The following is a 13,351-nucleotide window of genomic DNA, read 5'->3' as shown; positions in this document are numbered from 1 at the left end:
GTGACATTAATAAAGTGTACAGGTATAATGGGTTATGATGAGGTTATAATGCATTGTAAGACTTATAATGAGCTTGGGTATGTCTTGATATCATCTTATATTGATACTGACTGGATAAAAGCCCTTGGTTAAAAATGTCCTACGTTGAGAGACATAACATATTATATTTATAAGCCCTATTATAAGACATGATACATAATCATATATGCTTATAACAAGTTATGAAGCATTATACTGGCAGGCTTTAAGTGTTACCAAATGATCCATCGCAAAGTTTTATTTCACACAGTGGCTTTCATAAACATACAGTAATGACTTGTTATGGAATGATCATCATATAGACCAGACCACATACACCAAACACAAACACAGACCAATGAACAAAATATCCAACCTGTTTCTTATTTCATGGATCTTTAAGCAGTATTCACAGCTTCAAATCTGGAAGCACGAACAGCATGTAGCCCTTAATTGGTTTCAACACCTTTATAAGTCAAAGACGTTCAAGACCGGTAATCACGTTAAATAGTCAAATTTATCTAAAAAGTCAATTGGAAAGTGAAAAACACTTCTTTTGGAATGTATTATGCTGTGGAATGTCAGAGTAAATTAAATTCCCCTCTGCACACTAAAGCATCAATTTCCTTATGGTAATTATCTGCTGGAATGAATGTGTTACTAGAAGGAGTCAGGCATGCTTGACATTTAGCCTCTGTATGGAGAAACGAAGACAAAAAAATAAGATGAGGAAGAGAAATTAATCTACTGGCTAGGCAGGCATTGGAAGATCCTGAAGGATAGTGGGTGATTTAGTCATTGTGTTAGTCAACTCTGCTTTGAAAAGGGGACCAATAATGAGATTCAGTCCATTGGCAACCTTGTAGGAAAGGGAGGGTGTTTTTAGGGGGAGGTAGCTAAAGCAAAACTATCAATACGCTCCTTGGCAATGAAGAGGCATGATGATAATAAATACAAAAATCTCAGTTTTTTTTATTTTTATTATCTCAGTAAACAATGTGCACAGCCCCCGAAGCATACCTGTATGTCTGCAGTATGCCTATGTATCTGAAGCCTTAGGAAAGTTATAGAGAATCTGCTGCTAAACTGCTACTCCGGCAGATAGTAACAAACTACACAGTAAAAAACAGGATGAAAACAGAGTCTAAACTGACTTTTAATTAAGAAACGTTTAATTTCTAGGTGTGACATTGTGATTGTCAAGCAGTTCTATCAAAGACAAGTAAGAAAGTTTCTGATACCTGTGACATTGAGCTAATAGACAGAGACACCTTTTCGTGACAATGACGATAGGAGTTGGCAAAGACACAGATCTGGGACCAGGCTAGTCAGAGACGTCTTGTTTCCTCAGTCAGAGACAGGAACAGAGCAGAACCATGCAGATGGATGGTCGTTAGCACATGCCAATCACTGAATGTCGAGCAGAGTCGCCCACACCCACACTCTCAGAAAAAAGGGCAAGGTTAGCATACAGTCTTGTTCCCTGGGGTAAAAAAAGATGAAAATACACATAATGTACCTTCAGAGGTACACATATAATCTCACATGGCACTGTTTGGTACCTTTTGGGGTACATGTGCAGATAATCTAGTATAATGGTACATTTTTACACCCAATATTATGGAAATAAATATATAATAATTGTAGGTATGGCTTAGTGGGGGTGTGGCTTTAAGTTAGTTATTTTTGGCCACCCGTGAGTGGAAGTGTTTTACCAGTTTAAGTGATCTATGGTTATGTTAATTACAGTTTGAACATGTCACAGCCAGTTCTGAAGCCTTTATAAAGGCTTACATAAGAGCATGTGACAATGAAGAGCTGTAATAAATATTGTAGTGACCTTAACCAACACTGAGCGACCTAGTCAAGAGGTACGGTGTTGGCTTGACAGTCACTGGACCCAGGTTCGAGTCCCAGTCGAGGTTACCCGCTGAATTTGCTAAATTGGCGTCAGAAGTGGAATGGCGGAAAGACGTGTACACGTGAAGGACTTGGCGTAGAGAAGAGGTACATTTCTGCCACTTTAAAAAAACGAATGGCTTTGTCACTGTACCCTAAAAGAGCACATTTTTACCTTTTGGCTATTTTAAAGTACGAACTGCAAGGGTACGATTATGTACCTATAACTAATAATACAATGGACGCACTTTACAGGGTACCACTACAGTGACAAACATCTGTACTCCTTTAAAGTACAATTCATTAGGGAGTGAATGTTATTTATAATAAGGGCTACATGGAAAAAATCGGACCTCTCTGAAAAGAAAATGGATATTCCTCCATTCAGCAAAATATATTTAACCTAAACCCTCGCTGAACCATTTACCCTCACTTCTTGGACAGACCAGAGCCTTAGATATGCAGTTTTAGAAACTGTTCTTTGTCCTGTAAGCATTACATGGCAACGCAGAAATTTTGATAGGGCACAAGGCTGCAGGCCAAAAGGTTGTGGGTTTGTAGACCACCGTTGACAAGAGTAGGGGTGGACAAATGTCCTTTATAGTAAAAGTATTGCATGAATCTATCATCGTATTTGCAGATCCGTGAAAATATTTCTTTTTATAAACATTTAATGAAATTCTATGACATTGTACATATTAGAATAATATTTTTTTAATACCACTCAAATTACCGAAATTACAGGCTAAGAAGGGACAGAGATAGGTTAATCTTTTCATATTTCTGCAATGCCAAATCAGTGTGTCTTGTTTGCAATGAAACTATCTGAGAAGTCATCAGGAATCTGAGCATGGTACTTTCACAATTTAGGCCAACATTTCCACCCCAGACAGAGTAGGCCTACATACACATAAAAAGGTAAGCTTTAAAAACCTTTTAAATGCAACTACAGTTGAAGTCGTAAGTTTACATACACTTAGGTTGGAGTCATTAAAACTTGTTTTTCAACCACTCCACAAATTTCTTGTAAACAAACTATAGTTTTGGCAAGTCGGTTAGGACATCTACTTTGTGCATGAAACAAGTCATTTTTCCAACAATTGTTTACAGACAGATTATTTCACTTATAATTCACTGTATCACAATTCCAGTGGGAAGTTTACATACACTAAGTTGATTGTGCCTTTAAACAGCTTGGAAAATTCCAGAAAATGATGTCATGGCTTTAGAAGCTTCTGATAGGCTATTTGACATTATTTGAGTCAATTGGACCTGTGGATGTATTTCATGGCCTACCTTCAAACTCAGTGCCTCTTTGCTTGACATCATGGGAAAATCAAAAGAAATCAGCCAACACCTCAGAAAGAAAATTGTAGACCTCCACAAGTCTGGTTCATCCTTGGGAGCAATTTCCAAACGCCTGAAGTTACCACGTTCATCTGTACAAACAATAGTATGCAAGTATAAACACCATGGGACCACGCAGCCATCATACCGCTCAGGAAGGAGACGCGTTCTGTCTCCTAGAGATGAACGTGCTTTGGTGCGAAAAGTGCAAATCAATCCCAGAACAACAGCAAAGGACCTTGTGAAGATGCTGGAGGAAACAGGTACAAAAGTACCTATACCCACAGTAAAACGAGTCCTATATCGACATAACCTGAAAGGCCGCTCAGCAAGGAAGAAGCCATTGCTCCAAAACCACCATAAAAAAGCAAGACTACGTTGTGTTAGCAAATCCAAGTTTATAATTTTAAAAGGCTAATTGATCATTAGAAAACCCTTTTGAAATTATGTTAGCACAGCTGAAAACTGTTTTTCTGACAAAATAAGCAATAAAACTGGCTTTCTTTAGACTAGTTGAGCCTACTTTCAGCACCATGAGCTGTGCATTTATGATAGATTGTACCGTGGCTGCTACTTCCAAGTTTCAGCACCACAATGTAGGTTATTTGAATCTGGCTTATTGTGAGGCCAATAACTCTGATAAATATGCCTACGTCATGCCATTGTTTTTAATCAAATTAAAGTAGTAGCAAGCTATCAAAGTTGACCTCTGGTGCTCCTTCTCAACTTTGCGTTCTCTTTCTCAAATTGAATAGAACATAGGCTATAGGCTACAAAGTGCATTTTTTTGGAGTAGGCCTAATAAAAAAAATAAAGAAAATTGCACGAGGCCTTTGACACTCCTCCTGAACTGCCACCGTAGGTCTACACAGCATGGTTAGGCAGAACACAAAAACGTTTTTGATCAGCAAGATCAGAGCAGGCTAGAGCACAGGGTTGGAATATCCATTGCAGTGTGTAATGCAGCCTAGTTTTATTCACACCATCCCAGCAGCTCATCCATAATGCTCTGTGCTTCTCCCGAGCATGCATAATTTGATTGAGACCACAATAAATAGCCTATAGGTGCACTTGATTTTGTGCACCAAGCGGAGAATCAGAGATGAGGAGTGGCATCGGGCACACATCAATATATAGCCTAATAAGCAACTAATTCCTAAACACTGACAAATATTGACATTTCATCAAGTACAAATTACATGACCCTCCCCTGGACTAGATTAAAAGATATTAAAAAAATACTAAACCCTCCCCTTGACTGAAATTGAAAAAGCATGACCCTCCCCCATTTTCCTCCAGGTACCCATTCTGTACATTTCTATCCATCCCTTACCTTCTGCTTTTGCCACCTCAGTAATCTCTCGTGGACACACTACGTAAACATTCTGGCACCTTAATTGAGCATCTGACCAAATTACACCAGATTTTTGTTCTGGGTTAATCAAGATTACTGTCTCAGTAAGAAGCCTCCACAAGGGGGAATGGGGAACGTTGCATGAAAAGTCTATACAGTAAACAAATATAAGGTGCCCGAACAGTGTTTTGAGCGGTTAAGGCAGCTGTCCTCGGCACAAATGTGATTCCTGGCCTGTGTGGTATCGAATCCCGTCTTCACAATGAGAGATGGTTTACCTCAGTGTGAGCATGATATAGATCTCAGTGAGCGTGAACGTCTTCCCTGGTTGAGGATTGAGGAGAAAATTGACGACTTGTCTTTTTGAGAAACATTTGTGTGTCGAACATCCCTAACAACCTGTATAATTTATTTGCGTACACTTAAAACATACATTCAATCTTTGTACCTGTCTTGATTATGGTGATACTATTTATCAAAGTGCAGCTGCCACTACTCTTAAACCCCTGGATGCCATTTATCATAGAGCACTTTGTTTTATAACAGGATACAGATTTATTACTCATCACTGCATTGTTTACCAAAAGGTTGGCTGGACCTCTTTAAAGTCACATAGATCTCATCATTAAGCTCTTTTTGTTTATAAAGCCCTGCTCCATAAGCTTCCAACTTACCTAACATCACTGTTAAGATTTAAAATGACAAGTTATCAAACCCGTTCACTTTGGAAACTAAGTTTCCTTGCACCCTATGTTTGAAATAATCCCCCTTTTTTTTTTTTTGATTGGATGCTTTGAAGTCCCTAGGTCAATTCAGACAGTTGACAGAGGATTTTTATAGAGAAGAATGTGTTTGTTTTAATTGACTGTTTTGTGTCTTAGTGTGTATATATTGGTATATATTTATGTTTATGTATACTTACCTGTTGTATGTAGTTGTTTTTGTATTGTGCAGAGATTCTTTGTAAAAGAGAATTTAGCCCCAATATGACTTCCCTGTTGAAATAAAGGTAAATAACAAATCAAATCAAATGTTATTGGTAACACACACATATTTAGCTGGTGTAGAGAAATGCTTGTGCTCCTAGCTCCAACAGTGCAGTAGAATCTAACAGTTCACAACAATGCACATTAATCTAAAAGTAAAATAATGGAATTAAGAAATATAAAATAGAATCTGTTTTTCAGTCTCTCGATCCCAGCTTTGATGCACCTGTTCTGACCTCGCCTTCTGGATGATAGCGGGGTGAACAGGCTGTGGCTCGGGTGGTTGATGTCCTTGATGATATTTTTGGCCTTCCTGTGACATCGGGTGCTGTACAGTAGGTGTCCTGGAGTGCAGGTAGCTTGCCCCCGGTGATGTGTTGGGCAGACCGCACCACCCTCTGGAGAGCCCTGCGGTTGAGGCCGGTGCAGTTGCAGTTTCAGGCGGTGATACAGCCCGACAGGATGCTCTCAATTGTGCATCTGTAAAAGTTTGTGAGGGTTTTAGTGGCCAAGCCAAAACTGTGGAGCGACCACAGTCCTTGGTAGTGGGCTGCGTCAGTGGAACTGTGCTATCCTCAAAGCGGGCAAAAAAGGTGTTTAGCTTGTCCGGAAGCAAGACATTGGTATCCGCGACGTGGCTGGTTTTCCCTTTGTAATCCGTGATTGTCTGTAGACCCCGCCACATTCGTCTTGTGTCTGAGCTGTTGAACTGAGACTCCACTTTGTCTCTGTCCTGACGTTTTGCCTGTTTGATTGCCTTACGGAGGGAATAACTACATTGTTTGTATTCGGCCATATTCCCAGTCACCTTGCCATGGTTAAATGCGGAGGTTCGCGCTTTCAGTTTTGCGCGAATGCTGCCATCGATCCATGGTTTCTGGTTTGGGTAGGTTTTAGTCACAGTGGGTACAACATCTCATATACATTTCCTGATGAACTCAGTCACTGTATCCGTGTATTCGTCAATGTTATTCTCAAAGGCTAACCGGAACATATCCCAGTCCGTGTGATCAAAACAATCTTGTCGTGAAGTGACTATCATTAATGTGATGACTGCTATTTATAGAATAATAACCAACTATGTTTAATTGTTACCAGATAAATTAATTATGTAACAATTAACTCATTTGGAATTTGGGGCACCACGGGAGAAGTTGTTTAACGAGTTACCATCTCCCGAAATAAACTCAATAACATATATACAGTTGAAGTCGGAAGTTTACATACACCTTAGCCAAATACATTTAAACTCAGTTTTTCACAATTCCTGACATTTAATCAGAGTAAAAATTCCCTGTTTTAGGTCAGTTAGGATCACCACTTCATTTTAAGAATGTAAAATGTCAGAATAATAGTAGAAAGAATTATTTATTTGAGCTTTTATTTATTTCATCACATTCCCAGTGGATCAGAAGTTCACATATACTCAATTAGTATTTGGTTGCATTGCCTTTAAATTGTTTATCTTGGGTCAAACTTTTCGGGTAGCCTTCCACAAGCTTCCCACAATAAGTTGGTTGAATTTTGGCCCATTCCTCCTGACAGAGCTGGTGTAACTGAGTCAGGTTTGTAGGCCTCCTTGCTCGCACACGCTTTTTCAGTTCTGCCCACAGAATTTCTATAGTATTGAGGTCAGGATATTTGTGATGGCCACTCCAATACCTTGACTTTGTTGTATTTAAGCCATTTTGCCACAACTTTGGAAGTATGCTTGGGTTGTGCCGTGGCGGAGATCTTTGTGGGCTATACTCGGCCTTGTCTCAGGATGGTAAGTTGGTGGTTGAAGTTTTCCCTCTAGTGGGGTGGGGGCTGTGCTTTGGCAAAGTGGGCGGGGTTATATCCTGCCTGTTTGGCCCTGTCTGGGGGTATCATCGGATGGGGCCACAGTGTCTCCTGACCCCTCCTGTCTCAGCCTCCAGTATTTATGCTGCAGTAGTTTATGTGTCAGGGGGCTAGGGTCAGTCTGTTATATCTGGAGTACTTCTCCTGTCTTATCCGGTGTCCTGTGTGAATTTAAGTATGCTCTCTCTAATTCTTTCTTTCTTTCTTTCTTTCTTTCTTTCTTTCTTTCTTTCTTTCTTTCTTTCTTTCTTTCTTTCTTTCTTTCTTTCTTTCTTTCTCTCGGAGGACCTGAGCCCTAGGACCATGCCTCAGGACTACCTGGCATGATGACTCCTTGCTGTCCCCAGTGCACCTGGCCGTGCTGCTGCTCCAGTTTCAACTGTTCTGCCTGCGGCTATGGAACCCTGACTTGTTCACCGGACGTGCTACCTGTCCCAGACCTGCTGTTTTCAACTCTCTAGAGACAGCAGGAGCGGTAGAGATACTCTCAATGATCGGCTATGAAAAGCCAACTGACATTTACTCCTGAGGTTGCACCCTCGACAACTACTGTGATTCTTATTATTTGACCATGCTGGTCATTTATGAACATTTGAACATCTTGGCCATGTTCTGTTATAATCTCCACCGGCACAGCAAGAAGAAGACTGGTCACCCCTCATAGCCTGATTCCTCTCTAGGTTTCTTCCTAGGTTTTGGCCTTTCTAGGGAGTTTTTCCTAGCCACCGTGCTTCTACACCTGCATTGCTTGCTGTTTGGGGTTTTAGGCTGTGTTTCTGTACAGCACTTTGAGATATCAGCTGATCTAAGAAGGGCTATATAAATAAATTTGATTTGGGGTCATTGTCCATTTGGAAGACCCATTTGCGACCAAGTTTTAACTTCCTGACTGATGTCTTGAGATGTTGCTTCAATATATCCACATAATTTTACTTTCTCATGACGCCATCTATTTTGTGAAGTGCACCAGTCCCTCCTGCAGCAAAGCACCCCCACAACATGATGCTGCCACCCCTGTGCTTCACGGTTGGGATGTTGTTCTTCGGCTTGCAAGCCTCCCCCTTTTTCCTCCAAACAAAACGATGGTCATTATGGTCAAACAGTTCTATTTTTGTTTCATCAGACAAGAGGACATTACTCCAAAAAGTACGATCTATGTACCCTCGTGCAGTTGCAAACTGTAGTCTGGCTTTCTTATGCTGGTTTTGGAGCAGTGGCTTGTTCCTTGCTGAGTGGCCTTTCAGGCTATGTCGATAAAGGACTCGTTTTACTGTGGATATAGATACTTTTGTTCCTGTTTCCTACAGCATCTTCAAAAGGTCCTTTGCTGTTGTTCTGGGATTGATTTGCACTTTTCGCACCAAAGTACGTTCATCTCTAGGAGACAGAACGTGTCTCCTTCCTGAGCAGGATGACGGCTGCGTGGTCCCATGGTGTTTATACTTGCGTACTATTGTTTGTACAGATGAACATGGTACCTTCAGGCATTTGGAAATTGCTCCCAAGGATGAACCAGACTTGTGGAGGTCTACAATTTTCTTTCTGAGGTGTTGGCTGATTTCTTTTGATTTTCCCATGATGTCAAGCAAAGAGGCACTGAGTTTGAAGGTAGACCTTGAAATACATCCACAGGTACACCTCCAATTGACTCAAATTATGTCAATTAGCCTAACAGAAGCTTCTAAAGCCATGACATCATTTTCTGGAATTTTCCAAGCTGTTTAAAGGCACAGTCAACTTAGTGTATGTAAACTTCTGACCCACTGGAATTGTGATACAGTGAATTATAAGTGAAATAATCTGTCTGTAAACAATTGTTGGAAAAATGACTTGTGTCATGCACAAAGTAGATGTCCTAACCGACTTGCCAAAACTATAGTTTGTTTACAAGAAATGTGTGGAGTGGTTGAAAACCAACTGTTTATATCGATACAGTCACTTATTAATCATTACCTCATATCAGTCTCATTCTGAACATTGCAGACTTCTTGAATCTGCACAAACCGAGTCTTACTGATCATTCCGTACCACACAAATTGATTTGATTATTTATTTACTAACAAACAAAATGACAACACAGGATACATGCACACACAGTATAGGTTATTGATTAGAAACTTAATACGATGACAACAGGTCCCTAGCGGACTAACACAATATGACACTTGTTACAAAAGATGTAGAGTTAACGAGATAGAGAGAACGTGAAAGAGAAAGAGAAGCAAGACTTGGATCCATTTGGGAACTACGTTTATAGTAATCATAATACCTTGCCCTGAACTGCCGCCCTAATGGGTAAGAAGTAATGCATATATTTACGCATTGAAGGTCTTTGTTGTGTATCTCTGTTGGACCCGGGCCTTCGTAAAAAGGGTTCCGCTTCGTTAGAAGGGTTCGATTGGGCCTTCTCCTTCATTCTTCAGTGTAAGGCTCTGATTGTCCACAAGAGGTCACAGTGTCCCTCTTCTTAGTTGTCTGTGTTTACTTTCAGTGGTTTTCTGAGGACAGCTAATCAGCTGTGTCGATGATCCCCAGAGTGGTGATGAAAGCAGTGTAGGCGACGATGATTTGAAGAGAATAACTGGATGGTCCTACTTAAATTCACTTTCTTAGATACAGTTACTCAACTGTAACCTTGATTGTTAGAGGCTCCTTTGTCTTCTTCAACCTCGTGTTGATTTTCAGGGTCATGACCAATGTAGACCTAGCTGGAGATGGTGGTCCTTCTAGTCTGGTATGTTAATTCTTAACTCAATCTTTTATACCCTTGGGTAAAAATAGGCATTTCCGTCATACTGACACACTCTGAGCTCCCTCGGGCGTGGCTAGTTACGAGGCAAAGTATCATCACTTCTATGATCTCGTTAGAGAACTAAAATCACAATCCTATTGTCACAAAAATATTATCTTCATCCATTTTCTACACAATGTAAAGGATGTAAACCTGATATACACAGTGTAAAAGCTCTTCAAGTTACAATGTTTTCGTTATAACGTCTCAATACCATTTTTTATGACATCACAAAATAGACATTCATTTCCCATATTCCATCTCTCATCATTCCCAACATTCGGATGTTGAAATATATTGTCCCAGTGTTCATTGTTGGATGTTAAGAGTTTTTGGGCAGAAAAATCTTCTGTAACAAAGAGACATTCCATTCACCCATTCTAGAGACCAAAAGGAGGAGTCTGCTGCCTACAATTTACAATCAATGTGAGGAGTCATAAAACCCCCACATCAATCCCTCCCATCTGCAGGTGAGAGGGTTCTGTAGACACTGATCCACTGTAACCTGATCTTTGGATCCTCACAGGAGAGTCATGACAATCTTGAAGCATGGATTCCGATTGTTCAGACTAGCATTGAATAGACCTTAGCGCAGGTACTTCCTGTTTGAGTTTTTGTCTATAGGAAGGGAGGATAATTAGATTTGCCGAAGGGAGGGAGGGCAGGGGAGGGCCTTGTAGGCATTTCGAAAAGTTGAGTAGCAGTGGTCCAATGTTTTCCCAACGCGAGTACTTGTTACGTTCGTCGTAATGTGGAAGAGAGGAGGACCAAGGCGCAGCGTGATATAAATACATTCTTCTTATTTATTTACCGAAATGAAGAACACTAAACACACTATCAAAATAACCAATGAACGTAACGCTATATAATCAATAAGTGCAGACACAGGCAACTTACACATAGACAATAACCCACGAAATACCCAACGGAATATGGCTGCCTAAATATGGTTCCCAATCAGAGACAACAATAAACAGCTGCCTCTAATTGAGAACCAATCTAGGCAACCATAGACATACAAACACCTAGACAAGTAAACACCCCATAAACATACAAAACCCCTAGACAAGTAAAAAACACATACATCCCCCATGTCACACCCTGACCTAACCAAAATAATAAAGAAAACAAAGATAACTAAGGTCAGGGCGTGACAGAACTACAGTCAATGTGTTGGTAGCGTTTTCCTCAGATTTGCTTTGTTTTTATGCAAACTGGAAACCAGTTTGCATAAAGTCCAGTGTAGTTCTTTGAGGGCCATTGTGGTTTTGGCTTGAGGGGGAATATACATGGCTGTAACTATAACCGAAGAGAATTCTCTTTGGGAGGTAATACGGTTGGCATTTGATTGTGAGGTATTCTAGGTCAGGTGAACAAAAGGACTTGAGTTTCGGTATGTTATCACAATCATACCATGAGTAGTTAATCATGAAACATACACCCCCGCCTTTCTTCTTCCCGGAGAGTTCTTTATTCCTGTCTGCGCTATGTACTGAGAACCCAGCTGGCTGTATGGAAGGGGACACTATATCCCGAGAGAGCCTGGGAAACAGAGTATGTTACAATCCCTGATGTCTCTCTGGAAGGAGATCCTCGCCCTGAGCTCGTCTATGTTATTATCCAGAGACTGAACATTAGCAAGTAATATACTTGGAAGCGGTGGGTGGTGTGCATGCCTCCTGAGTCAGACTAGAAGTCCACTCTGAATATCTCTTCTCCGCAGGCGATGTTTTGGAGCAGCCTCTGGAATAAGTTAAATTGCCCTGGAGGGTACGAACAAAGGATCCAATTCGGGAAAGTCGTATTTCTGGTGGTAATGCTGGTGAGTTACCGCTACTCTGATTTCCAAAAGTTCTTTCCGGCTGTATGTAATAACACAAAACATTTTCTGGGCAAAAAATGAAGAAATAACACACAAAAAAACTAAATAGTGCAAAGTGTCTTAGGAGCTAGAAGCAGAGCTGCCCTATCTGTCGGCGCCATCTTACTATCTTAACATACCCCACCAGACACGCCACTATGGGTTTCTTCACTGTACCCAAACCGAAAACTGATTTAATGTGTTTAGGGCCATGTTTAGGTCCATGTCATGTTTAGGACCTCTTCCCTTTTTACACATTTTGTTACGTTCCAGCCTTATTTAAAAATGGATTCAATAAAAAATGTCCACACAAAGAAAGACATTTTTGCAAAAAAACAGGTACCTTATTTACGTAAGTATTCAGACCCTTTAATATGAGACTCAAAATTGAGCTTAGGTGCATCCTGTTTCCATTGATCATCCTTGAGATGTTTCTACAACTTGATTGGGGTCCACTTGTGGTAAATTAAATTGACTGGACATGATTTGGAAAGGCACACACCCGTATATGTAAGGTCCCACAGTTGACAGTGCATGTCAGAGCAAAAACCAAGCCACGAGGTTGAAGGAATTGTACGTTGCGCTACGATACATGATTGTGCCGAGGCACAGATCTGGGGATGGGTACCAAAACATTTCTGCAGCATTGAAGGTCCCCAAGAACACAGTGGCCTCCATCATTCATAAATGCAAGAAGTTTGGAACAACCAAGACTCTTCCCACAGCTGGCCACCCGGCCAAACTGAGCAATCGGGGGAGAAGGGCCTTGGTCAGGGAGGTGATCAAGAACCCAATGGTCACTCTGACAGAGCTCCAGAGTTCCTCTGTGGAGATGGGAGAACCTTACAGAAGGACAACCATCTCTGCAGCACTTCACCAATCAGGCCTTTATAGTAGTGGCCAGATGGAAGCCACTCCTCAGTAAAAGGCATCCAGAGAATCCGGCCACACAGCCCGCTTGGAGTTGGCCAAAAGGCACCTAAAGGACTCTCAGACCATGAGGAACAATATTCTCTGGTCTGATGAAACCAAGATTGAACTCTTTGGCCTCAATGCCAAGTGTCACGTTTGGAGGAAACCTGGCACCATCCAGGAAACCTGGCACCATCCATGGTGGTGGCAGCATCATGCTGTGGGGATGTTTTTCAGGGGCAGGGACTGAGAGACTAGTCAGGATCGAGAGAAAGATGAACAGAGCAAAGTACAGAGAGATCCTTGATGAAAACCTGCTCCAGAGCGCTCAGGACCTCAGA

The sequence above is a fragment of the Salvelinus namaycush genome, chromosome 4 (genome assembly GCF_016432855.1).
Source record: "Salvelinus namaycush isolate Seneca chromosome 4, SaNama_1.0, whole genome shotgun sequence".
Taxonomy (NCBI): Eukaryota; Metazoa; Chordata; class Actinopteri; order Salmoniformes; family Salmonidae; genus Salvelinus; species Salvelinus namaycush.
The sequence above is the reverse complement of the archived record's forward strand: the minus strand, read 5'-3'. Positions refer to the sequence as shown.